This window comes from Pelodiscus sinensis, chromosome 1 (assembly GCF_052426305.1).
Source record: "Pelodiscus sinensis isolate ZL-2025 chromosome 1, ASM5242630v1, whole genome shotgun sequence".
NCBI classification, from domain to species: domain Eukaryota; kingdom Metazoa; phylum Chordata; order Testudines; family Trionychidae; genus Pelodiscus; species Pelodiscus sinensis.
This window is the reverse complement of record NC_143052.1, coordinates 89,554,196-89,582,107: the sequence shown is the minus strand read 5'-3', so window position 1 is coordinate 89,582,107 and position 27,912 is coordinate 89,554,196. Positions and strand designations below refer to the sequence as shown.

At 49.7% G+C, this 27,912-nt stretch overlaps 1 long non-coding RNA gene across 2 annotated transcripts; it reads left to right on the top strand.

Annotated features, from left to right (window-relative positions):
* The first annotated feature begins 15 nt into the window (after positions 1-15).
* Positions 16-27,408, top strand: LOC112546549 (uncharacterized). 2 transcript variants are annotated; one of them, XR_012905674.2, is made up of 3 exons: positions 16-748; positions 25,733-25,927; positions 27,089-27,408. It is a non-coding gene; the product is annotated as an uncharacterized LOC112546549 (long non-coding RNA). The 2 variants fall into 2 exon arrangements; XR_003090267.3 differs by having other exon boundaries at positions 16-768.
* The last annotated feature ends 504 nt before the right edge of the window (positions 27,409-27,912 follow it).

The window sequence follows — 27,912 nt, the reverse complement described above, 5'->3', positions numbered from 1 at the left end:
AACCGCCCCAAGTCGCTGTTGTTATTGCTCATCGGTTACTACGTCACGGCAGCCCCAGTGCCCACAAGCTTCTGACGCCAGCTCCCGCCCCCAGTTGCCTTGGAAATATACACGCTGCCTGCGGTAAGGCTCTTAAAGGGCCACGAGCGCAGGTTACCCGGCGCAGGGGTTCGCACAGAGCCAGCCGGATGGCGGAGGCGCCGCGCCGTGAGGCCTACGTGACCCGGGGCACGGACATGGGCAGCACCGCGACCCCCGGGGCGGTCCTGCAGCGCTAGACGCAGGGCCCGGTGCCGGGCGCGCCGCCGGAGAGGTCCCTCCCTCAGCTCTCCAGGGAGCAATGGGGCCGCCTCAGCGACTCGGCCTGCTCGGGGCGGGCGCGTGTGACGCGGCTGGGGAGGGGTGGGCGCGCGAGCCGCTTCAGCTTCCCGGAGCGCCCTCCGGCCCCCGGCAGCCGAGGTGAGTCCTGCCCCTTGCGCGAGGGGGCCGGGAACCTCAGCTGTCACCTCTCCGACTGGAAAACCGGGAAGTGTCCCGCAGAGGAAAGTCCGGAGAGAACGAGATCACTAGGACGGTGGCAGAAGATGTTTAATAACCAAAACGGTTTTTTTTTAAAAAATACAGCCCCTGGAAAGGCGGTGGCGGAGTGCCAGGATGAGTACAAAAGATTAGCACGTGGATGTTACAGCTACCAAAGGACATAAAAGGCAGTAAGAAGTGAGGCTAAAATACTTTGAGGAAGGAAAATGTAAGAGCTTTTTTCCATTGGTGAGTTGTGTGAATAACAGATGGCCCTAAACAGGTTGAGGTGTTTTAATAATTTTTTTTTCAGTCTTCACTAATAAAGATCGTGACTAGATATGTTAGAAAGAATACAAGCCAGAAGAGAAAAACAACAGGTTACAGTATTATGATAAATTAGATATATTCAAATTGTCAGGGCCTGATTAAATTCACTTCATCTTAACTTAAGGAACTCCGTGAGGCAAACTTGGCACCATTCTCTTTGAGAACTAAATACGTGAGATGTTGGACCTCATTGATCCAGCACTCTGGGGACCTTAGCAGTCCCCGATTAGGGAATTTGCTGCACCAGGGCAGGTCCCCTGCCTCTGGCTCTCTCTGCCTGCTGTCTTTCCCTACCGCTAGCTCCTTCAGTCCCCACTGCTGGCCTGGCGACACGGCTGCCCCCGGCCCTGTTGCCAGAACTGCTGCTCCAGTCCCACTGGCACAGCAGTGCGCAGCAGCACGCAGCCCTGGCCTGCTGCTGTAGCACCAATAATGCTGCCAGCCAGCATGTGGCCCCAGATGGGCTTCTCTTGGTGTCCTTACTGCCAGCCAGGCTGTTGTGGCTCTGTCCCCACTAGCAGGCTGGAACCAGTCCTGCTCATGTTGCTGCGGCACAACCCTGCTGTCAGGGCAGCATGCACCTTACTGCACTACTGCCATTGGTCTGCTGAGGCTCTGGCCCCACTACCACCAGCCATGCCTTTCCTGGGTCTCAGCTGCTGGCCCTCCTGCCCCATGACTCTCTCGTCTGGTATCCTGCTGGACCACAGATGTTGCCAGACAAGAAAGTCCCAGTTTAGGGAGATGCAACCTGTAGTAAAATCTTTCCTTTTTTGTCCTCTCTTTTTGTAAACTAATAACAAAAGGGGAGGGGAAAAAGAGGGAAGATATGACCACTTATTTAGCACAGAATCAAGATGCTGAGAGTGTAAACCAACAAACCAAAGGACATAAAATGAATACATTATTTCATTGGCTAAACACCAGTGCTAGGAGCTTGGGTAAAATAAGTAGATTTGGAATTCCTCATTTATGACTCTAAATTTGATACTGGGCAAATTACTGAAACCTGGTGGCATGAGTTGTACAACTGCAATGTTAGAAATGAATGGTTATAAACTGTTTACGGATCAAGTGGGCAAAGCAGCACAGGAGTGGCACTCCAAAGGGCACTGCCTGCTTCTGAGTTACTGATAACTTGGAAGAAATAATCTTAAATGCTTGTGGCTTGATGTTCAAGCAAATAAAGTACACAGTGGGCTATTCGTGCCTCCTACAGGCTACCAGTTCACAGTAAGAAACAAGGTGATTTGATTCTGATACATCACTCTATACTGAATAGGGAAAAAAGCGCTCAGTTATATTGGATCAAAAATTGAATATGAACATTGAATATGATACAATTTCAGAAAAGGCAAATATTCTGTATCTTGTGTATTAACAGGAAAGTCATATGTAAAACATGGGAAGTAACTGTTCCACTTTATGTGGTGTTGGTGATGCCTCAGGGGAGGTGTCCAGTTTGGAGCACCATACTTTGGGAAAGTTGTGAACAAATTCAAGAGAGTCCAGAGAAGAGCAACAAAGAAGATAAAAGTCTTGACCTATGAAGAAAGGTTTTAAAAATGAGCATGTTAAGTCTTGAGAAGCAAAGACTGAGGGGGGGGGATATAATAGTTTTCAAATATGTTAAGGGATATTATGAGGATAGTAATCTCTTGTTTTCCATGTCCACTGAAGGTACCACAAGAACAAATGTGCTTAGTATGGAGCATGGGACTCTTAGGTTAGATATTGGGGGAAACTTTCTAACTAAAAACGAGTAGTCCTATGGCACCTTAGAGACTAACCAAAATATATAGAATCATGAGCTGTCAAGGGTAAAACCCACTTTATGAATTAGAAATGTACTGGAATGGAAATAACAGAAAACAAGTAATATATAACAGCAGAGGTAACTGTTAATTGTAGGACCTGTGTTAATGAGACTAATTAAGTGGGTGGGTCATACAATTGACAGGTACTTCTGTTTTTATCTATGTCTATCTTGGTTTCTGTTATTTCCTTTTTGCGCAAAAAAACCCTTTTGCACAAAATCATTATACCTCCTTTTTTGAGGCATTAGGATCTTGCGCAAAAGAGTTTTTTGCGCAAAAAGGAAACATCCACTCTGCTTGTTTTAGCGCAAAAACCCCTTGCGCAAAAACAGAGCAGAAGAGATTATGTAAATGAAGCACGAGAAAATGCTAATCTGCACTTCATTTGCATTGCCTCTTCCGGCAAACATTGTAGTGTAGACGTAGCCTTAGCCCTTAAGGCAACAGCGCAGAAGTAAGAGTGGCATAATATGGCACAGGAAATAGTGTTGATAGTAAGTGACTGAATTACCGAAAAGTCTTTTTACAGTCCAGGATGCCTGCCCCTGGCTAAAGGACCTCCACCCCTCCAGCATATGGGGAGGATCCACTGAGCCCAAAAAAATCAAATGAATACTTAGGACAAGTAAAAAGAAAATAGACCAGTGTGATGGTCAAAGCCTGCCTGAGTAGGATACATGACTGGTATAAAAAGCTATTCTATTAGGCCACCTCATCTGGAGGCAGTCTAAAGTTGCAAATCAGTCTTTGAAATGTTGAACTTTGAAGCCAGGATATTGTGTCTTATTTATATTCACAGTCAAGCTTTAAACAACTTAGATGAGTCACAGTTTTGTTTTAAGCAGCCACCACACCCATCTGTAACATGAATATGAAGGATTATCCTTCATAAGGAATTCTTTTTAGCAAGACTTGAAATGGAAACTTCTGAATGCAAAGGCAATAGTTGTAAAAGAGCTGTGAACATTCTTGCTTGAGGCTTATAAGTAACACAGCGTACAAAATGTATATTATAGATATTTTCCCTATAAGGGATCTTATGCAGGTATTAAGCAAGCACAGTCTGACTGCTTTTGAAACTAGATGAGAATAAAACTGGGCAAATTAATACCAGAATAGACTGCTTATTAAGCAGCTAGTGATTGCTTCTTCAATGTCATCTTTAACTGTTACAAGTACTTCATTAATCCCCCAAAGCAATTCAACACATTTACAAACTACTGCACAAGTAACAAGATAAGAAGAGCTGTTAGGCTACATCTACATTGCGGCACTATTTTGGGATACTTCCAGTTGTTCTTTTAAACAAGATTTTGAAATAACAGGCTATTCCGACATCTCTGTAAATCTCATTCCATGAGGATTAAAGGATGTTTCAGAATTGCAGTTTATTTTGAAATACACTGAAATAAATTACTTCATTTCCGTAGCTCAAATTGCATAGCTTATTTCAAGCTATGGGTGCAGTGTAGACTTACTCTTGGGAACAAGCACTGAACAGTGTTCTTCCCTCCCCAAGAGAAAGGAAAGCTCAAATGAATATATGTAAATGGTCTCAATGAGAACCAAAGATTAGTGGATCCAAATCAACTTTGTGGGGAGCAAATGGAGTAGGAAATTAGGACTTAACTCCCGAGTTGCTTTCCCAGCTCTATGCTGAATTGCTGTAATATTTTAGGAAAAATCTCTCAACTGCTTTTTGCCTCAGTTTACCAATTTCTTAAACAGTTCTTTTATGCCTTTATTACAGGGATTTGCAAAGTGCTGTAAGTTATTTAAATGATGGACATTTTATAATGGCCAGAACCACAAAAGTACATGGATGGCGAAATCCCTATTCAGGTTCCATTGTTGTTATGCAGTCCACTGCATTTTGTCTGCCAACTAAACTTACAGGCAATTATCCGACTCATCACCTCATTTTTGCAGTACAAGTTCTGTAGGCACAACCTCCGCAGAGCCTTCCCAAAAGCTTAGGGGACAGATCCCTCATCCCCTCCCCTTCCAGACAAGGCCCTGCCCCGGACAAGCTGGAAGCTGGAACAGGTTCTGAGCTGCAGACCCTCCCTGTACCTGGGGTGGGGAAGCCCAAGAGTAGTCTCTAGCCTGTGTTCCTGCCCTGTGAACCTCTTCCCTCCCAGGCAGGTGGAGGGTTTGGATCACCCCACAGCTCTTTCTCCATCCCAGCTCTGGCTGGGGCCTCAGAGCCACAGCCCAGTTATGGTAAGAGCAGTGTGGTTAGGGATCTGTGAAGAGTTATGACTCTCCACTTGCCCTGGACAAGGACATGAGCATCCCAAGCAAGTAGAGGGGCTGCATGGGTTCAATGCTCAGGCTCCAGCTGCCAGGAGGGGAGGGGAAAGGAAGGGGTGACTTGGGAGGAAAAAGAGGGGTGTGGGCAGAAGGGCTTATGGAGAAAAGTGGGGAGGGCCATGGCTCCCTTGTCTTGCCCTATTCTGATGCGAATGCCTAGGCATCTTAAACTTCAGCCACTGAGCAGGCACACTCTTGCCCAACTCTAGCTGACAAGGTGCCTGTCTCATGTATAAACTCCAGCACAATCCATGAACCAGGGGGAAAATCAGTGTTTGCTTAGCTTTCATGTGAGGCCCTACCTGGTAGGTATGCTCAGAGGCTGCCCATTTAATTGTGTCCCATTCAAAATCTGGCCACGGGATAAGATAGTGATGTCCACCTAAATAACTTTTAGCTTAGTGTTCAGAGTACTAACTAGGATGTGGGAGATCTACTATGTTCAGCTTCCCCCCTTAGGCAATGAAGAAGAAATTTTTTGAATTAGGGTTTCTTGCTTCTCAGGACAATTCTCTAACTGCTCATCTATGACTGCGGTTCTCAAACATATTGGTGACCCCTTTCATAAAGCAAACCTCTGAGTGTGACCGCTCCCCTATAAATTAATTTTTTTTATATTTAACATTATTTAAATGCTAAATTTATATCCCTATTTAAAATGAATGTACCTTTTCTTGCTGCATTTAAATGAAGATTAAAACACATTTTTATTGAATTGCTATAAGCAGGAAAAGTTTTTTTAAATAGTTACTGTTTAAAACACTAGAGCTATGTCTGTACTTGCAACTTCTTGTGAGAGAAATATGCAAATGAGCAGGGGTCGACAAATTATGGAAAACCCTACTTGCCAGACAAAAAAGGGACTCGCCACCCTCCCCCACAAAAAGTGTTTTTTTAATGGCATAAATTCCTAATAAGAATAAGAACAGTAATTACTAATAAGTTATTAATATCTTATAAACCTCTACCTTTCTCTCTGCTGCCATGTCTCCTCCCCTTGCTCCATTACCTCCCCTGGTGCCTGCTGCCCCCCAACCCCTCATCCTCTGCTGTCCTGACTCCTGCCCTTCTCAATGCCCTCAGTCTTCCTGAGACCTGCCCCCTTCCCGCAGCCCTTCTCTCCCCCCGTGCCCACTCCTCCAGTAGCCCCACTCTGATCATGTGAGCTACGCCTCCTCATCCCCTCTCTTAACACCTCCCTCTACACACCTGCCCTGCCTCTCTCCTCTGGTGCTGGTCCCTCCCCTGCAGGTGTCTGCCCTTCTGCTTCACCCCCAGAATCCCTTGGCATGTGCACCCTCCTGGTGCCTCCCCCTTCCCTCACTGCCCCTGCCCCCTTTGCCCTCTTTTTCCCTGATACCCACCCCCTCACCACCCTCTGCCCCAGTTCCCCTCATGCCTCTGTGCCCTCACAGATGCCTTGCTCCATCCCCACCTTCCTCATGCCCACCCCTTCTTTCAAGCCTTCTCCTAGCACCTCCCCCTTCCTCTCTAGCTCCCAGTGCCCTTACCCTCTCCTCTCCCAGCATCACCCTGTCCCCCCTCCCACTGACACCTCCCCTCCTGCCCTTTTCTTCATTGTTTGCACTTGGCCCCTGGCATTAGTCTCTCCTGCACCTTCCCCTTTCTTCGTATTATTCTTCTGACCTCCTCCCCTCAGCACAAGCCCCTTCCCCATATTTTTCCTCTCCCCTCCCCACAGCCCAGCCCAGTCCCTTCCCCTCCCCGGGGGCCAGCTCTAGGTTTTTTGCTGCCCCAAGCAAAACATTTTTGCTCGCCCCCCCCGCTTTTGTTGTTGTCTTTTACAACTTTGCATTTTGCAATGGGGTTTTTTTTTGTTTGTTTTCTTTTTTGTCTGGGCATTTTAGCCCTATAAATAGCAAATAGCATTTTCATTCGTTTTTTTCCATAAAGGCAAAGGCGCTTCAAGTGAACTCCCCCTTTCACTCGCTGCTGGGTCACAGCAGCCTTTTCCTTGCCCTGTCCAGCCCCTCCCTATAGGCAAGCACCCTTCACTCCCAACCCACAGGGGGAGCAGGGTACAGGGACAGCACAGAGCCAGAGGGGTGCAGGGATCAGTGGGAGAGTACAGGGGTGGCGCGGTGAATGGGAGGCACAGAGCCAGAGGGATGCAGGGATCGGGGGTAGCAGGGTGCGGTGGAAGCACAGGGAACAGGAGGAGCAGAGGGATTGGAGTCTAGGGGCAGTGCGGGGAATGGGCAGCACAGAGCTGGGGGGGCAGGGATCGGGGTGTAAGAGCGGCGCAGAGCCAAAGGGTTGCAGGGAAGAGGGAGAGCAGGGAGTCTGGGGTGCAGGGGAACAGGGTCGGTGGGGAATGGGCAGCGCGGAGACAAAGGAGGGCTGGGGCCGTGGCAGGACTGCAGCCGGTGGGGCGGGCCCTGGATGTGCCACGCACTACAGCCAGCTCTCAGGGACACGTGGCTAGAGCCGAGCTGCCATGGCCCTTTAAAATCAACGGAGCCAGGTCACGCCAGCGTCCTGGCGTCCTGCCCCGCCTCCTCGCACCAGAGCTGCACGCAGGCAGCCCGGTGGGAAGAATCGCCGCACTTCCCCCTTCCCAGCGGCGCTCTGCTCCTCCGCCAGCCGGTGGATCGGATGGGGCTGCGCCGCCCATAATGAGGGCTTCAGCCAGCCCGTCACAATGGCCCACCGGGCCAGTCCACCCCTGCACTCGCCAGCTGGAAAAATCTACTTGCCATGGGTGAGTGCATTTGTCGAGCCCTGCAAATGAGGCTAAGCGTGGAATATCACCAAGCCTCATTTGCACACCTAATGAGCCACCATTTTTGCAGAAGAGGCTCTTGCGCAAAAGGAGATGTCCACACTGCCCCTTCTTGCACAAGAAATCCCCTCTTGCGCAATGCTGCTACGCTGATTATTTTCAGGAATAAGGCATTGCGCAAAAGGGTTTTTCTTGTGCAAGAAGGGGCAGTGTAGACAGCTCCTTCTGGCGCAAGAGCCTCTTCGCAAAATGGCAGCTCATTAAGTATGCAAATGAGACTCAGTGATATTCCACGCTTAGCCTCCTTTGCATATTTCTCGCGCAAGAAGCCGCGAGTGTAGACATAGCCTAGAAGTGCAAAAAAACCTTTGACAATATCATTTTTCACATCAGCCACTCTTACTTCTGTACTGCTGCTTGCAGCAGCACTGTCTTCAGAACAGGGTGATTCATGACCTCCCACATAATAATCCTGCAATCCCTTGAGGGCTTGTGACTCCCATTTTGAGAACTGCTGATTGATAGACTAGTCTGATGGGGGCTCCCTTAATCTGTTGTGTTTTGTAGCTATCCGTTTCTAATTTGTATTTGACTTATCCCATTTTTCCTCCCATATTCCCACTCATTGCTCCTTCATTTTTCACATCCCTGTTCTTTCCTGTCTACAATCCTCCTGTTCTTTTCAATCTGCCTCACGTCCTAACTCAGCCCCTGCCTTCTACACACGTGGCTATTTCTTCTGAGTATGTATATCTATTTCTGTTTTTTGGTGTCAAGAGAGCTAGACTGCACTGGATAAGGAGAAGATTTGGTTTTGTTTGACAAGAGGTTGAGTATATAGTTGTAGAAACTCTTTAATATAAAGTATTAACCTTTAATTCTCCTTTGTGAACTACAAGAACTCCAACTCCACAGCTCTGTATTTCCAGTAAGATCTCAGCCTAAATCAGAGAAGACTTGTTCTTTTTAATCTTAAAAATATTAAACACCAAACAGCAGCAAAGAAATGGTTACTCACCCTATAGATCAGGGGTGGGGAACCTTTCTGGGGGAGAGGACCACTAACCCACAGAAAAATCAGTCGGGGGCTGCACACAAGTAAGAAGCAAACTAAGAAGCCCCTGACTGAGGAGGAGAAAGACACTCCCCACATTCCCCTTGCACACCAGAACCTGGGGGTGGGGACTGGCTAATAGATTTTGCGTGCTCCAGCCCTGTGGGTGGGTGGCTGGGGTGGGCTGGAGCGCCAACACAGGCTTTTCAATGATAAGGCTTAGGGGCCAGATCCAAGCAAGCTGGGGGCTGCATCTGGCCTCCAGGCCGGAGGTTCTCCACCCCTGCTGTAGAACAAGTGTGATTCTTTGAGATTCATACCCCTATGGGTGCTCCATTCTAGTGGCACTTTTGCTCTCTTAATCTTTGATCAGAGGTTTCTCATAGCAGTGTCCATTCAGCCCATGCGTGTGTGTTACTTGGTCTTGTGCTCTGTGGTGGTGTCGTATAGCATTGTGTGGGTGAACTCATAGGGAAATATATCTCAAAGAACCACAGGGAGCGATCTCTCAAAGCTTGACCAATGAGGATTTGAAATCCTCTCAAAGCCACTAATGGCAGATAAGGGAACCCCTGAATTCCTTTTCTAAGGAGGTAGATCATTATCACTGACATAACCTTCCAAAAGATCCTTAGAGAAGTGATTGGCCAAAAGGGAGTACCCTGTACTGAAAATAGTCCTGCAAGACAGTAAAGTGTAGGAATCATTTGTAAGATAGGGGGATCACTATATGAAAATATGCCTCTGCTTTGTCTAGTGATGGAATTATTGCTGTGTTGCTATTTTGAATTTTTGTGCCTTCACAAAGGTGTTGATTATACTTAAATCTAGAACAGGTCTCTAACTGATACTCTTTTTTGGAATCACCAAATATCTTGAATAAAATCATTTTCTTATGTGCTGCATGGGAACTGATTCTACAGCAGCCAGGAGGAAAAGAGAGTACACTTCGGCTGTGTCTAGATTGCACCCCTTTTCCATAAAAGGGATGCAAATTAGACACAGCGCAATTGCAAATGAAGCGGGGATTTAAATCTTCCCCACTTCATTTGCATAAATATAGCTGCCGCTTTTTTCCAGCTCGGGGCTTTGCCAGCAAAAAGCGCCAGTGTAGATGGAGATCTTTCAGAAAATAAAGCCTTTTCCGAAAGATCCCTTATTCCTGATTTTAAGAGGAATAAGGGATCTTTCGGAAAAGGCTTTATTTTCCAAAAGATCCCACTCTAGACTGGCGCTTTTTGCCGGCAAAGCCCCAAACCGCAAAAAAGCGGCAGCTATGTTTATGCAAATGAAGTGGGAAAGATTTAAATCCCCGCTTCATTCGCAATTGCACTGTGTCTAATTTGCATCCCTTTTACGGAAAAGGGGTGCAATCTAGACACAGCCTTCTTGTTTTAAGAGGAGTGTGTGACAGGAATATCTGAAGAGGGATGGAATAGAGGGGCTGATGGGCAGGAGAAAAAGAGTAGATGGAGTACCCAGTGGAGATTATCTCCAAAGTCACTTGTTCATAGTGACTGACTCCCAATCCTGTCAGAAGTGGTAAAGGCAGTCGCCAGTGGGGATAGTAACTCAAGACCTCAACCAATCCAGCAACATTGGTCCTTGGTGGCGGAAGGCTGCAGGTGTTTTTTCTCTGAAAACAATGTCTCTTATGTTGAGACACACATGATCTCTGGGAGCTCAACAACTGGGCGGGACAAGATCTCTGCTCTGTTAGGGTATGTCTACACTACAGCACTAATTCGAACTAACTTAATTTGAATTACAGGCAGTCCCTGGGTTACATGGATCCGACTTACATCGGATCCCTACTTACAAACGGGGTGAGGCAACCCTGCACTAGCTGCTTCCCCCCAGCAGACCAGGGAGACACAAAGCTAGCGCCCTCCCCCAGCAGACCAGGGAGATGCGGAGCGGCTTTTCTCAGCAGACACCTCAGCTTGAGAATAAAGGACTGAGGGAAGTGAGGCGTGGGAGAATAAAACTGAGCTCTGGAGAAATGTTTGGCTAGAGTTTCCCCTACAATATGTACCAGTTCCGACTTACATACAAATTCAACTTAAGAACAAACCTACAGTCCCTATCTTGTACGTAACTTGGGGACTGCCTGTAGTTAATTTGAACTAAGCTAATTCGAACTAGTTCATCTAGACCTAAAAACTAATTCGAATTAGCGTTTTGCTAATTCGAACTAGCATGTCCACATTGAGTGGACCCTGAACCGAAGCTAAGGCTGTCCGGAACAGGTGCCGGCAGGGCATCAGGTTAGGACTTAGAGCATGGAGCTGCTGCCTCAGGCTAGCTGAGGGCTGTGCTTAAAGGGACCAGACCTCCACCCCGGACAGACAGTTCTCAGGGTTCCCCACTTGCTTGTCTACCTCGATGAGGGACAGCAAAGCAGTCCTGTCTTGGAGTGCCCTGAGTGCCCACACTCGGCACATCACAGCACTCTGCCATCAGCCCAGCTGCACTTGCCGCAGGCTGCTATCCGGGGGGGGAAGGGGGTCAATCAGGGAGCTGTCAGGATCCAGGAGACCCTGCAGGAGAGATTCCATCCCGAAGAGCCCACAGAGCCACCCCAGTCCTCCCCATCGGGGGCTCGTAACCCATTCCTCCCTCACCTCCTTCCAGTTACCCCTCCCTAGCTCCCCTTCCTGATGTACAAAATAAAGGACACCTATGTTCAAAAATAGAAACTCTCTTTATTTAACAGAACTGTGGGAGGGAGGAAGTAACCTCTGGGGAGACTGGGAAAAGGAGGTGGGAGAGGGGAAGAGAAAGGGTGGGAGAGAGGAGGGGGAAATCTGGGAGGAGGGAGCTGGAAGGGGGAAGCCAGGGGAAGAAGGAGGAGGGGAAGTATAAAACTATGGTATGCCATATCTTCAGTACTGTGTACAGATGTGGTCTCCTCACCTCAAAAGAGATGTTTTGGCCATGGAAAGGGTTCAGAAAAGGGCAACTACAATGATTAGGGGTTTGGAACAGGTCCTATATGAAGAGAGGCTAAAGAGACTGGGACTTTTCAGCTTAGAAAAGAGGAGACTGAGGGGGGATATGATAGAGGTCTATAAAATCATGAGTGGTGTGGAGAGGGTGCATAAAGAAAAGTTCTTCATTAGTTCCTATAATAGAAGGAATAGAGGACAGCAAATGAAATGAATGGACAGCGGGTTTAAAACTAATAAGCAAAAGTTCTTCTTCACACAGCACATAGTCAACCTGTGGAACTCCTTGCCACAGGAGGCTGTGAAGGCTAGAACTATAACAGAGTTTAAAGAGAAGTTAGATAAAGTCATGGAGGTTGGGTCCATGGAGTGGTATTAGCCAGGGGGTAGGAACGGTGTCCCTGGCCTCTGTTTGTGGAAGGCTGGAGATGGATGGCACAAGACAAATGGCTTGGTCATTGTCTTTGGTCCATCCCCTCCAGGGTACCTAGTGTCAGCCGCTGTCAGCAAACAGGCTACTGGGCTAGATGGACCTTTGGTCTGACCCAGTACGGCCATTCTTATGTTCTTATGTTCTAAGCTCAGGGTCAGGGGTCTCACTGGACCACCTTGATTTTCATGCAGACCTGCTCCTGGGTTTGCATGTGGCCTTTGGTGGCCAGGCTGGCAGCTATCCTGCCCTAGACGGCCACTTTTGTGTGCCAAGTGCAGAGGTTGTGGATGTTGGAGGCCTCCCCCCAAACCTGAATGAGGTCCACGATCTCCGCACTAGACCAGGTGGGCGCCCGCCTCTTGCAGTCCTGGGCAGGCTCCTGGGAGCCGCCAGCATGGTCCCGGGAAGAATTGGAGGGCTGGATGGCAGCGCGTGGTGGGCTCGTGCCGTGCTAGATGCAGGGTCTGCTGGCTGGGTTCTGGCAGGCTTGGAACTGGCACGGGCACCGTAGCAAGACCGTGACCCTTTAAGGGCTGAGGGGCCGGGAGGGGGGCAGAAGACTTTCCCTGGTTGTGCCCAGAGTGGCCACCAGGGAAAGCTGGGGAGGGCTAGCCTCCCACTAGTTCGAATTAAGTGGCTACACAGCCCTTAATTTCAACTACTTAATTCGAACTAGGCGTTAGTCCTCGTAGAATGAGGTTTACCTAGTTCGAATTAAGCGCTCCGCTAGTTCGAATTAAGTTCCTACTAGCGGTTTGCATGTGTAGCGCCTATTAAAGTTAATTCGAACTAACGTCTGTTAGTTCGAATTAACTTTGTAGTGTAGACATAAGAGTTCCTAAACCTTCTCTTGTGAGCATATCTGTATTCCCCAACACAGCGTTTCCTCTAATTTTTCCCATCCCTGAGCAAAATGAATTTTATGTGCACCAATATAGAGGTGTTGTGTGACATCACCTCCATGTTAGTACACATAACAAAATTCATGTGGTAGGTATGGGCCAAGAGGTTCTGAGTGTGGGAGGGAGCTCAGGGCTAGGGCAGAGGAATGGGGTACAAGGGTATGAGGACTCTGGCTGAGGGTACAGTCTATAGGATGGAACTGTGTCAAAGAGTTTGGGGTGAAAAAGGCTGCTCACAGGCTCCTGCTGGGAGAACTCCCACCAGCTTTCTCTACTCACAGCAGCACCTGGGCTGTGAGGGAAAGGCACCACACCCTGCTGTGGGGCTGCAGCAGCAGAATAGGTGCCTCTAGTCTAGCCCCTCTCCAGTTTCCAGCTGAGGATGATTTGGAGGTGGGGGTTGCAGCTGGCTCTTCAGTGTCAACAAGGGTGTGACCCACAGCCAAATGGGTGTGAAGGGACCATCACAAGCTATTGAACAGCAGGTGAATTGTAACCAAGAGATTTTCAGTTCTATGACAGGCAATTACACAAGCATGACAAAATGGGGAATGCTGAACTCTATGACTCAGCAAGACCCACCAGGACGTGTCTGGGCCAGCATCTTTCATGCAACATGAATTGAGAGTTGTTGCTTGTCACTAGTAAACATCATGAAAGACAGCCTAGGTTGGAGATTTATGGTGCTTCAGTGATCCCACAGTTCTAGGTTGTGCCTCAGTGATCTGATCAAAATAGCTAAACTAAATTACTACTACAAAAACAACTCTAATACATTAACTAAGGGTGGTGGTGGTGGGGGGGGGGGAACAGTTGAGCTAAAACTCAAAGTAGACAACTGCAAAGGCTCTGTTTTAAGCAGAGGTGATTCAGAAGAAAATGCGATATAATGACAGCATGTACAATGCAATATAACGACAGTATGGAGTATGAGACTGCGTGATATGCATTTGAGGGCTGAACAGACACGACTATGAGAAATCTCAGATGAAAGGTGGAGGGGGGGTGTGCCAGAGCACCTCTAGTGGAGCATGCAGAGGGATACTACCTTAAGAAAAGAACGGTTACTTACCTGTAACTGTTGTTCTTCGAGAAGTGTTGCTCATGTCCATTCAAAATAGGTGTGCGCACCCATGCACCGCGTCTTCCGGAGCGTTTTCCCTAGCGGTACCTGTAGCGCCGGCAGGGCACTCCCTGGAGTGGCGCCACCATGGCGGGGCATAAGTACCCCTGCCGGTGCTGCCCCACCTCAGTTCCTTCTTGCCGGACACTCCGACGAAGGGGAGGTAGGGTGGGAGTCGAATGGACATGAGCAACACATCTCGAAGAACAACAGTTACAGGTAAGTAACCATTCTTTTATTCTTCGAGTGGTTGCTCATGTCCATTCGAAGTAGGTGACTACCAAGCTAACCCCACAGAGGAGGGGTCGGAGCAGGCATACCACCAGAGTCATGAAGGAAGGTGAACAATAAACGGATTTATTTGAACAATCCAACACTGATAAGGCACGTATTAAGAACAATGACAACAGGATATATTTACATATTTACATCACAGACTCGAGGACTGCAGAGCCCACTCCTGCATCCTCCCTGGCCTGCTGTGGTAGCGCATAGTGCGCTGTAAACGTGTGAAGGGAAGACCATGTGGCCGCCCTGCAAATTTCTGTGATTGGTACCTGGGCACCAAAGGCCACCGAGGACACCTGCACCCTGGTAGAATGTGCCTTCACCCTGGGTGGGGTTTTACCAGCCAGTTGATAATATTCTATGATGCATTGCACCCCCCCATCTTGATAGCCTTTGTGTCGAAATAGGCGACCCTTTCACCCTGTCCCCAAACGCAACAAACAATTGTTGTGATTTACGGAACGGCTTGGTTCTGTCAATGTAGAACACTAGCGCCCGCTTGGCGTCCAGGGAGTGAAGCACCCGCTCCTTAGAGGAGGCATGAGTTTTTGGGGAAAAAAACGGGAGATAAATCTCCTGGGACAGGTAGAATGGTGATACCACCTTCGGGAGGAAGGCTGGATGAGGCCGTAGCCTTACGTTGCCATGTGAAAAAACAAGGTAGGGCGGGTCTACAGTTAGCACCCTTAGTTCCGACACCCTTCGAGCCGATGTAATGGCCACAATGAAAGCAACCTTCAATGAAAGGTGCTGCAGGGAACACGTGGCCAGCGGTTCAAAGGGGGGTAGCATAAGCCTGTGGAGGACCACATTGAGGTCCCAGGTGGGAAGCGGGGCCCTCACCGAGGGATACAACTTTTCCAAGCCAGTAAGAAACCTTTTAACCACCGGGTTAGAAAAAAGGGAGACTCCTGCCGTACCAACATGGAAGGCGGAGAGAGATGCCACATGGACTTTGACAGAGGAAAAGGATAGGCCACTAGACCGAAGCTGGAAAAGATAGTCAAGAATAGTTAGAATAGGAGCCAAGGACGGGTGTACTCCTCTCTGGGACGCCCAAGACGAGAAGCGCCGCCACTTGGCAGCGTACGACCGTCTAGTAGAGGGTTTCCTGCTACTGAGGAGGACCATCTGAACCTCTTGAGAACATTCCCTTTTAGGTTGGCTCAACCACGGATAAACCATGCCGTTAGGTGGAGAGACCAGAGATCCGGGTGAACCATGATCCCCTTGCCCCAGAGTTGAGTTAGCAGGTCCCGGACTGGAGGGAGTGCTATGGGGTCTTGGATAAGCATGTCCACTAGGATGGGGAACCAGAACTGTCTGGGCCACCTGGGGGCTATGAGAATGATCAAGGACCAAAAAGTCCTCGCCCTGGTCAATACCCTGGAAATTAGGGGAAATGGGGGAAAAGCATAGAGAATGCCCTCTGGCCACACGGTCATCAGGGCATCCCCCAGGGAATATTTCCCCAGCCCCAGCAGGGAACAGTAGTTCCTGCACTTGGCATTGCGTGCTGAGGCAAACAGGTCTAGGCGGGGATAACCCCACCTGCAGAAAACCTGGCGGAGAGCAGAGTCCTTGAGTGTCCACTCGTGGGCTCCAAAGGATCTGCTCAGCGTGTCTGCTAGCAGGTTTTTGCACCCCAGGAGGTATTCCGCCTGAGGTGTGATATCGTGCGTGACGCACAAGTGCCAAAGTCACAGGGCCTCTTTGCAGAGGGGAGGCGATCGCGCCCCACCCTGCTTGTTGAGATAAAAGACCGCTGCTGTGTTGTCCATACGAACCAGGATCAAGCGGTGGGAGAGCCGTGGCAGGAAGGCTTCGCAGGCTCTCCTCACCGCCCGCAATTCCCGGATGTTTATGTATAGGGCTCGCTCGGAGGGAGACCAGAGGCCTTGAGTCCTGTGCCGCCCCAGGTGTGCTCCCCAGCCCAGGTCGGACGCATCGGTGACCAGCATCAGGGAGGGGGGAGGGGCATTGAAAAGAACCCCACTGCGTACCACAGTTTCCTGGGTCCACCATAGGAGGGAGTCCAGAATTTCTGGGGGCACCATAATTATCGAGTCCCAAAGACCCCTGGATTGGCTGAAGGCCCTCGCCAACCATGCCTGCAGGGGTCTCATCCTCATTCTGGCATGGCGGATCGTGTACATACACGCCACCATATGGCCCAGGAGCCTGGAGCAGACCCGGGGGGTCGTGATAGGGGACCAAGTTAACCCCGAGATCAGCTCCACTATGGAGAGGAACCTGCTCTTGGGCAGGAACGCCCTTGCCACCCTCGCATCGAGGAGGGCTCCCACAAATTCTATCTGCTGGGAGGGAGTCAGGGATGACTTTTCGACATTTATCATGAGTCCTAACCTTAGGAAAAGGGCTCTTGTGGGTGCCACGTGAGCTTCTACCTGCTTGTATGAGCGACCTCGGATCAGCCAATCGTCAAGGTACGGGAACACGTGCACCCCGTTTGCGGAGATATGCAGCAACCACCACCATACATTTTGTGAACACCCTCGGTGCCGTACATAAACCAAAAGGGAGCACCGTAAACTGAAAATGGTATTGGCCCACCATAAACCTGAGGAACCTCCTGTGGCTGGGCCTGATCGCTCATCAAAAAGGGGGTTTTGAGGGCGGTGGGCCTAGGAATGGGATAGAATAGCCTCCATTTACTATGTTCAGAACCCAGGCATCCAATGTTATTAGGGCCCATGCATGGGCAAAAAGGGATAGCCTGGCCCCAAACGGGGGGCCAGGGCGGGAGATTGGTACGGGACTCTCGAACAGGGCATCAAAATTGGGGCTTGCCCTGATGGGAAGGACCGTGGGGACCTCCCCGCTGGGTATCGGTCCTGGGGTGACAATGTCGACCCCTAGACCCCTGAGGGTGCGCAGCCGCCCCGGAACCTCCACCAGAGGCCCGGGAGCGGCGCCTCCAGTAATCCCCACGGGGGACCTGGGGCTGCGCTCTCCCCTGCTGCCTATAGGGCAGCTGCCGACGCTGCGGGGCCGGCGTGTGGATGCCCAAGGACTTCAAAGTGGACATTCTGTCCTTTAGGGTATGGAGCCTAGAGTCAGTGTGCTCTGAGAACAGAGTTTTGCCTTCAAAAGGCAAGTCCTGTATCGTATGCTGCACATCCGGGGGAATTCCCGAGATGTGGAGCCATGCCCCCCGACGCATAACGACACCAGTCGCCATCGTGCGGGCTGCTGAATCCACAGTGTCCAGAGACGCCTGGAGAGTGGTTCGCACGATGACTTTACCCTCCGAGGCAACGGCCGCGAACTCCTGACTGTCCTCCCTTGGGAGTCTGTCTCGGAACTTTTCGACGGCCTGCCAGGTGTTAAAAACATACCTACTTAGCATTGCCTGCTGGTTCGCGATGAGGAGTTGTAGTGCCTCTGTGGTGTAAACCTTACGGCCCAACAGGTCCAGCCGCTTAGGCTCTCTCGCCTTTGGAGAAGGACCGGGCTGAGGGAGTCTTTCCTTTTGGGCTGTAGCCTGCACGACCAAGGACCCGGGGATGGGTTGTGAGTACAGGTATTCATGCTCCGAGTGTGGGACGTAATAACGCCTCTCGACCCCTTTTAAGGTAGGGGTCAAGGTTGTCGTCGTTTGCCTCAGGGCATTAGTAATTTTTCACACCGTTTTGTTAAGCGGTAAGGCCAACCGTGTAGGCGCATCTTCCGTGAGGATGTCTACCAATGGATCCGTGTCCTCGATGACAGGTTCCACCGGAACGGCCAGGTTGGAAGCCATGCGGCGGAGCAGATCCTGGTGCGTGCAGGCATCCATTGAAGGCAGACTCGGTGCAGGGTCTGCTAGTGCCTCGTCCGGAGACGACGACAAGGACTCCTGAACTGGCACAGGAATGGTTGTCGCCAACTGCGGTGCCGGTTGGGCAACTTGTGCTCCCGATGGGTCCGCCTCCAGTGCCGGCGATTGCGGTGCCGCTGGATCGGGTTGCGGCGCCCGAAGAGGGGAGGGAGGGGCCCGGGACAGGCACGCCGACGGTTGGGAGCGGTGCCTTGAAGTCTCCGACCCCAGAGAAGGAGGCAGCTGACCTTGCCACTGATGGTAGGCCCAGGGGGTCCAAAAGGGCCACTGCGGGTGCAGAGGCCACGTTTGCTGAGTGTGGTCCCTCCGATGTCTGGACCTGGACCTGTGGGCCGAGGATGCTCCCGAAGACCCCGATCGGACGGAGACAGCATCCGAGTCCGAGGAGTAATCGGACTCCGGCCAGGGTGGAGCCGAGGAAGAATGCGGGGCAAACTTGGCCATGGACTCAGGCTTACCCGCATGGGTACGGCGGGGCCACACTATCTGTGGAACCGGGGGACCCATGCCCAGTGCCGGGAGGCCCGCTGACATTTGCGGCACCGGGGGACCCAGACCCGGTGCCGAGGATTCTACGGAACCCAGTTGCGGCACCAGGGTGCTCAGGCCCAGTGCCAATTGCGTCGCCAGCAGTTGCGGCACTGGAGTGTCCAGGCCTGGTACCGGTTGAGACGCCAGCAGTTGTGGCACCGGGGTGCCTAGGCCTGGTGCCGGTTGAGACACCAGCAGCTGTGGCACCGAGGTGCTCAGGCTCGGTGCCGAATGACATGGCACCATTGGCTGCGGTACCGGGGTGCTCAGGCCCGGTGCCGGTTGAGTTGTGGCCAGCGGTTGCTGCACTGGGGTACCCAGGCCCGGTGCCGGGCGAGACCACTGCATTGATGCCGGTGCAGATGAAGGCACGGAGACGGATGCCGGCTCCTGGGTGACCTCCATGGAGGAGAGAGATGTCTGAGTGGATGCCACATGGCTACGGAGATACGGCACCGGTACCGCCAGCGGGGAGCTGGCAAGGAACTCATCTGCAGTGAAGTTCGCGCATGGCTGGAAGCTACCTGAGACTGACGGCTCGACATCAAAAAGGGAGCTGAAGTAGCGATCGGTACTGACCCCACATGGGGTGGTCCCGACGCATAAGCCACCTTAGCATGCCGACCTGGGCCATGCTGGGGCGAAGCCGTAGCCAGCCGAGCCTCCGACAATGGTGATCTCGACCCTTCCAAGTCAACCGAGGATGGAGGGGAGGTCGTGAGGCTAATAAGGTCCTGCGCCGCTTCAAACGTGTCCGGTGTGGATGGGCGGTGTGGAGGCAGGTGACCAGGACTATCGAGGCCTCCTTGACGCCGACGGTGTGCCGGAGGAGAAACGCGCACCGGTGAGCCCACGCTGCGGTGCCCGACCGAAGTTGGCTTCTTTGAAGGGGACCTTCCGCGGGACTTCTTCACCCTCTTGGATGGAGGAGAGTGAGACCGGTGCCAAGACCTCGATGCCGACACACAGTGCCGGTGTGAAGCCTCCCGCGTGGAAGCCGGTGCGCTGCACATCGCAGGCTGCTCCGGTGGCACCGGTTGAAGCGCTGTCTCCATGAGGAGAAGCTTCAGGCGGGAAACCCTTTCTTTTCTGGTACAGGGCTTAAAGGACTTACAGGCAATAGCCAGATGAGCCTCACCCAAGCCCTTAAGGCAACTGTCGTGTGGGTCGCCCCTGGGCATAAACTTCCCGCAGTCAGCGCACGTCTTGAAGCCTTGCGGCCCTGGCATTCCTTACCCCCAAGGGGGAAGGAACAAAACAAAGAACTTAACTATCTAACTACAAGAACTATTTACAAACCAATGTGAGAATGGGAACCATTAACTAACTAAGAGACTAAGAGAGATAGAGACGCTCCAATGACCGTCACCGCGGTAAGAAGGAACTGATGTGGGGCAGCGCCGACAGGGGTACTTATGCCCTGCCATAGCGGCGCCACTCCAGGGGCGCCCTGCCGGTGCTACAGGTACCGCTAGGGAAAATGCTCCGGAAGACGCGGTGCACGCGGTGCGCACACCTACTTCTAATGGACATGAGCAACCACTCGAAGAAGAACTTTCTAAATCAGGGTTACTCAATACATGACCTGTAGGCTGCATGTGGCCCATGTCCCGTTTGTCTACGGCCCATGGTGTGGTTTGGGTTTACACGGGATTCAACATGCAGCCTGTGGGTGGGATCCTTTGAACATGGCCTCCACTGGGAACACGTTCCAAAACGGCAAGGCATATCCCAGGCGGAGTGAGCATTGAAAGACGCAAGCGGACAGGCTGGCTGCAAGAGACAGTTACAGGATATCGGCGTTTCTAGCCCAGAAGGAGGAGGTGCTGGGAGTGCTTTAGCATTGTGGGAAGTGCTGGCTGTTTAGCCTTGTGGGCAGAGCCTGAGAGGTGCTGACTGGCTCACACTGGCCACGTTTGGGTCCAGCACCATGGCTTAAGATGTATTGTTCATATTCATGCCTGTCAGTGTGAAAGAATCCATTTGCATATATTTGCATACATATTCGCATTTATATATAACCACACTTAAGTTGCAGCCCTCGGCCTGCGCTGAGTATCACTGTGGCCCTCAGGACTTCCAAAGTTGAGTAGCCCTGTTCTAAACTAAACCTTTCAGATCTTCTTTATACATTATCAAGCAAAAAGTTCAATCCCTTCCTTAATTCAGATCATCTTTATTATCAGTACATAGACTTGCTCTACACTAGGGATATAAACTGTGTTGGAAGACATGTTAAGTAACACTTTTCTTTTCAAACAAGTTAAATTCCTCTTAACAAATATTGTAAACAAAGACTAGCATGTATAAAAATGTAGTTGGCCATATATCAACATTAGACTGTTACAATCAGCTAAGTCATTTAAAAACAAGAAATATTTTAAGTATGACAATTATTGAGATTCTAATTAAGTCACAAAAATACAGTTCTTAAAAAGAAAGTTTAACGCCCATGAATTAACACTGCCTGACTGTGAAATAACACATACACTTGGACTGAAGCTGAGATGAAACTAGGAGACAGTCTTGTTGAAAATCTCTGGGTAAGGATAAAAGACATAAAAAGCAAAGACAATATCATGGTAACTGTCTACTACAGACCACTTAGGAAGAAGAGGTGTATGAAACTTGTTTTAAACAACTAACAAAATTATCTAAAGCACAGGACTTAGTGGCGATGAAGGACTTAAATAAAACGGCAGGGCACAGACTATCCAACAAGTTAATGTAATATATTGGAAGCTTTTTTTTAAAATTTCAGAATGTTGAAGAAGCTACTAAGGGAGAGGCTGTTCTAGATTTGATTTTGACTAACAAAGGAATTGGTTGAGAATTTGAAAGTGGAAAAAAGCTTGGGTGAAAGTGATCATGAAATGATAATTCATGATTCTAAGCTAAGGAATGGTAGGAGGAAAGATGGTACAATACAGATACAGGCAATCCTCGCTATACGTCTAAGATACGTTCCAAAAAACTTGGACTTATAGCGAAACAACTTAAAAGCGGAATTTATTTTTTCCATGGCTGACTTCCATTTAAGCAAATTGGAGGGAGTGTTTCACATGACTTATAGTGGGGAATGGCATCAGTTCCTACAAACGTCAACGACTTTAGTGTGGAATTGATGCATGCTGGGGCAACTTATAGTGGAGATGCCCTGTACTAGATTTCAAGAAGCAAGAGTTAAGCAAACCCTGGGAGATGGTAAGTAAGATCTTATGGGAAGCGACAATAAAAACTGTTCAAGGGACTTGGTAGTTTTTCAAAGAAACATTATTAAGGGCACAAGAGCAAACTATCCCACTGCATGGGAAATAAGGCAAAAGACCACTTTGGCTTAACCAGGAGTTCTTCGATGTTCTAATGATCAAAAGAGAGTCCTACAAAAAGTGGAAACTAGGTCAAATTACAAAGGATGACTATAAACAAGCATATAGGGCTAATATTAGAGAGGCCAAGGAACAAAACAAGATTAAACTAGCTAGAGAAGGTGTCAGCAACCTATGGCTTGCGAACCAAATACGGCTCTCTAGGGAGCCAGATATATGGCCCTTCTGGAGTCCCAACTCAGCCCCTCCTCCTTGTTCCCCCCCACAGCAAGAAGCCTGCACTGACACTACAACCTTACGGTCTCCCACAAAACTGGAGGATCAGCACTGGCTTCCGGGGAGGGGGGTGGAGGTAGAAAGCCCTGAGGCTCTGTGCCAGATCCAGCATGCAGGGAACAAGCAAAGCAAAAAATGTCTCAGTGTGCTGCAATTTTTCCTTCCCTCCACGTGCAGGAAACAAGCAGAAAAATGCTCATGCACATCACTCCTTTTCATCCCTTCAGGAAACTTCCCTGGAGGATTCCTCTGTGAATCCTTCTTGGAGGCTTCTGGGGAATGGAACAACAGGCATGTTAAACAGTGCCTGCCATGTGGCACACAAACAAGTAAGTGCATCACCGCCCCCTCATGCCCAGACCTCAACCCCCTCACTCACTCCTCCTGGCCAGACAGCCCCTGCCCCCTGGCCAGAATCCCCAAGTCCAAAATCCTCCTTACCCCGTCCCCTGGCCAGACACCCTCTGCCTTTCACCCCTGGCCAGAATCCCCCGGCCTCCTCCCCTGGCTAGAATTCCCCACTGGCCAGGCAGCCAGCTTCCTGCCCTCAGCTCGCTCTTGTCCTCTGGCCAGACCTTGAACCCTCACCCCCTCCTACATCCTACCTCCTCCCACCTAGATCCTGCACTCCCACATCCCTATCCCATTCACTGATAGCCCTGTTCCGCACACATAACCCTGCATTTTGGCCCCACCCAGAGCCATGGGGGGCCCACAAAATCTACTAATCCTGGATCCCCAGAAGAGTAAATCTAACCTGAGGCCTTGACACTCAGTCCTCCCTGCCCCCTCCCCATTATGGGGCTGGAGCACCAAAGGTGTGAGGTGGGGGGGCGGGGTCACATCAGTGAGGGTTGGGTTGGGGGGAGGGTTTGCTTTTCACTTGTGTGGTCCCCGACTGATTTTTGTGTGGGTCAGTGGCCACCAACTCAAAAAAGGTTCCTCACTCCTACCATAAATCAAGACAATGTTGAAATCTTTTGTGTTGGACATTATATTTTATTTTATTTAGAAACTAAGCCTGGCCAACAACCCTCCAACTGGAGCTCAGCCCCCATCTGGCTGCAGTGTCATAACATTCCTGCACCCCCCCCCCCACACCAACCCTGAGTCCATCATACACCAGAATCTCCCGTCCTGAGTCCCTCATATCCCCACATCCCTTGACTCCTGTACCCCCACATCTCCAGTACCCTGCCATAACACTCTTGTACTTCCACACACCCCAACCTTGTGCCCTGAGTCCATCATACACCCAATCTCCTGCCCTGAGCACCTCATATACCCCAACCCAGTCTCCTGCACCTCCACATCACCAGCCCCCTGCCATAAGATTGACAGAAGACAGCCTGATTGTATACATTAAGTTGGATTTGATCAGTTATGATGTAAACTTCAAAGAAGTGCTAATCTATTAAAAAAGAAACAAAGACAACCTGGGGAATTATAGGCCAATCAGTTTAACTTCAGTAATCAGAAAGATAATGGAACAAAGAATTAAGTAATCAATTGCAAACACCTAGAAGTTTACTCACCTGGGGCAGTAACTGAGGTTCTTCGAGATGGTTGTCAGTGCAGGTGTTCCACCTTAGGTGTCTGAGCGCCGCTGTGCTTCTAATAGAAGATTTTAGGTAGCAGTGCCTACAGTCAGCTGCCCTGCGGAGTAGCCAGTGCACGGTTTGAAATGACTATTCCGCATGCATAGCCAACCATCCCTTCAGTTCCTTCTGCCCTACACATGGGAGATTCCAAAGCAGAGGGGAATAAGGATGGGTGGTGGAGTACCCACTGGAACAACCATCTTGAAGAACCTCAGTTACTGCACCAGATGAGTAACCTTCCCTTCTTTGAGATGTGTCCCTGTGGGTGCTCCACTCTAGATGATTATGAAGCACTCATCATATTTGGTAGAGGGAGCTTCGGGAGACCTGAATTGGTTACAGAAAATACTGTTCGGCCAAACTGAGTATCAAAAGCGGACTAGGTCTTGATGGCATAGTGGTTGTAAAATGTATGTATCGAAGCCCAGGTGGCAGCTCTGCAGAGGAGGAAGGTATGCCCTGGAGGAAAGCCATGGATGCTGTCATTGCTCTTGTGGAATGAACCTAAATGGCTGCTGGGGGCTCCTGCTGGAATATGCTATACACAAGGGCTATGTCTAGACTGGCATGATTTTCCGCAAATGCTTTTAACGGAAAAGATTTTCTGTTAAAAGCATTTGCGGAAAAGAGCGCCTAGATTGGCACGGACGTTTTTCCGCAAAAGCACTTTTTGCAGAAAAGCGTCCGTGCCAATCTAGACGCAGTTTTGCACAAGAAAGTCCCGATTGCCATTTTCATGGTCGGGGCTTTTTTGCGCAAAACAATACCGCGTTGTCTATACTGGCCCTCTTGCGCAAAAGCATTTGCGCAAGAGGGCTTTTGCCCGAACGGGAGCAGCATAGTATTTCCGCAAGAACACTGACAATCTTACATGAGATTGTCAGTGTTCTTGCGGAAATTCAAGCGGCCAGTGTAGACAGCTGGCAAGTTTTTCCGCAAAAGCAGCTGCTTTTGTGGAAAAACTTGACAGTCTAGATGCAGCCAAGATGTATGCATCCTGAGATCCATCTGGATAGCCTCTGTTTTGAAATAGGTAGACTCTAAGACCTCTCTGTGGTTGAAATGAAGAACTTTGGAGATTTTCAGAAGGGTTTTGTGCATTCTAGGTAAAGGGCAATTGCCCTGTGGATGTCTAAGGTATGCGAGGCTGCTTCCCTGCTGTCCTTGTGAGGTTTAGGATAGAAGACTTAGTAAGTAAATTCGGGTGTGCAAGGAAGACTACCTTATCTTTATGAAAGACAGTGTAAGGAGGGTCCGTCATGAGAGCCCCTAACTTGCCTACTCTATGTGCTGATGTCATTGCCACAAGAAAGGAAACTTTCATCGAGAGATAAGCAATGAGCAGGTGGCCAGCAGTTTGAAAGATTTGCCTGTTATTACTCTCAGCACTAAGTTTAAGTCTCATGCTAGAGCTGGGTCTCTCACTGATGGAAACATTGTGTAGGCCTCTGAGACAGCACTTCATCAATGGGTGTGCTAAGATGGAGTAGTTGTCTATAGGGGGATGGAACACTACATTTGCAGCCATGTGCACCCTGATAGAGCTAAGGGAGAGACCAAAATGCTTTAGACAAAATAAGTATTGGAAAAATGTGTGGGAGGTCTGTGGATGTTGGTGGACATTTGTGTTCAGAGCACCATACTGTAAAACGATGCCATTTATGTTTATATATCTTTCTTGTAGTGGGTCTATGGCAGTTCATGATGACCTCCCGTACAGATGCAGGACATGCAGTTTCAGGAGGAGTCAGCCAGCCAGAAGCCACACCTAGAGGTGGAGAGCCTGTACCTTGAGAAGATGTAGCTGTTCGTTCTTTTGTGTGAGCAGAGATGACACTGGCAGGAAGCACCACAGAGAAGCTAAACTCATATGTAGCAGGTACAGATACCATGTTTGTCTGGGCCTACTGGGGGGCTATGAGAATGACCCAGGCCTTGTCCTGTTTTATTTTGAGAATTACCTGTTGAAGGAGTGAAAACATGGGAATGCATATAGCAGGGGCATTTCCTATTTTACACTGAATGCGTCCCCTAGAGAGTGGTGGCCTATCACTACCCTGGAGCAATAGTTGCAGCATTGGGTGTTCGAATGAGTTACGAACAAGTCCACTGCGGGGAATCCCCACTGTCTGAATAGAGGAACCAGCACCGAAGAGTTGAGTTCCCATTCGTGGTTCTGTGGAAAGTGTCTGCTGACGTTGTCTGCCAGCACATTTTCTTTACCTGATAGGTAGGTTGATTAGGTGGATGTTTCGTGGAATGCACCATGCCCATAGAGCCGGACTCACCCGGGCATGTGCAGATCCCAGGGTGCTGCCTGCCCCATTCATGCATCCCTGACTGAGACAGAGGCGAGTGGAGAGAGAGTGAGAGGCAGGAGGGGGAGAAGAGAAAGAGAGAGATGGAGTGGAGAGAGAGAGGCAGGAGGAGAAGAGAAAGGAAGAATAAGAGGCAGGAGGGGGAGAAGAGAAAGAAAGAGACGGCAGAAGGTGGAAGAGAGCTGAGAGAGAGAGAGAGAGAGAGAGAGGGAGGAGGAGGAGAGAGAGCGCAAGCGCTCAGGAGAGAAGACTGACGTGGAGGAGATACCTGAAAATCCCGTCTTATGACGGGCTAATTGGCTAGTTGAAGGAGATGGTCCAATTTATGCAGGAACACATCCTCATGAAAGGGGTCTCTGCAAAGGGATGTGAGAGAGGGGAAACTGAAAATGGAATACAGTAATCAGTTAGAATAATTTCTAGCACCCACCTATCAGTGGTGATGCTGGGCCACACTGAATAAAATGAGTCTAGTCTCTTGCCAAATGTTGTGGATGAGGTGGATTGCTGCCGTGCAAATATTGGGGCTGTCAGACCCTCGACCAACACTTCAAAAGGTCTGATGTGAAGTGGATGGTTGTGGGGCTGATGTCTGATTGGATGTCTGTCTATGCCTATTTGGCGTGGTTGGCACTTTTTCTCGTATTGTCTATTCTGTTGGTTAAAAGGCATTGGTCTGTATCTCTGTGTAAGCGACCTTCCCTGATTTCTTTTTATGACAGGGACATGGATGCTGAGCATCTTGAGCATGGCTTGTGAATCCTTAAAAGTGTCCAGCGAGGCATCAGAGGACTCAGCGAAAAGTTTAGTGCCCTCAAAAGGCAGATCTTCAACTGTGGACTGCAGCTCGCAGAGAGCTGCGTCCATGAGGCCCATCTCATCACCACTGCCAAAGAGATGGATCTAGCCGTCATGTTGGCCAAGTCTAATGTGGCCTTTAGGGCTGTTCGGGAGACTAGAGCACTCTAATTGATATTTGATTTAAATTGCTCTCTTTTGTTGTCTGGGAGGAATTCAATAAAGGTTGTCTACTGGTCAAAAATGTTGTGAGTGTATTTCACAAGAAGAACTGTATAAAATTTTGAGCTGAAGGCTGGCTGAAGAGTACGCCTTCCTCCCAAACAAATCCAATCTCTTCCCGTCCTTGTCATAAGGTGTTGTGCAGGCTGTTTGTTGCCGACCCCACCTGTTACCAGCATCCACCACCAGAGAATTTGTAGTAGGGTGGGAGAATAAGAAGTCTGCCCCTTTGGGGGGGCTATGTAATACTTTTTGTCTGACCTCTTCCATGTTGCAGATATTGTTGCAAGCATCTGCCAGATGGTTTTTGCTGGATTCATCATAGGGAATGCAAGCCTGGCATAAGGAGAGGCATGAAGTATATTTGTCAGCTTATGCTGATTCTCTGGCACGGTTGATAATGGGATTTCCAGGGAGTGTGCCATTCTTTTGAAGAGCTCTTGGAATGACTTGAAATCATCCCCGCAGTTGGAGGTAGGGGCATGATTGTGTCATCAGATGATGAAGATGACAGGTAAGTGGATGG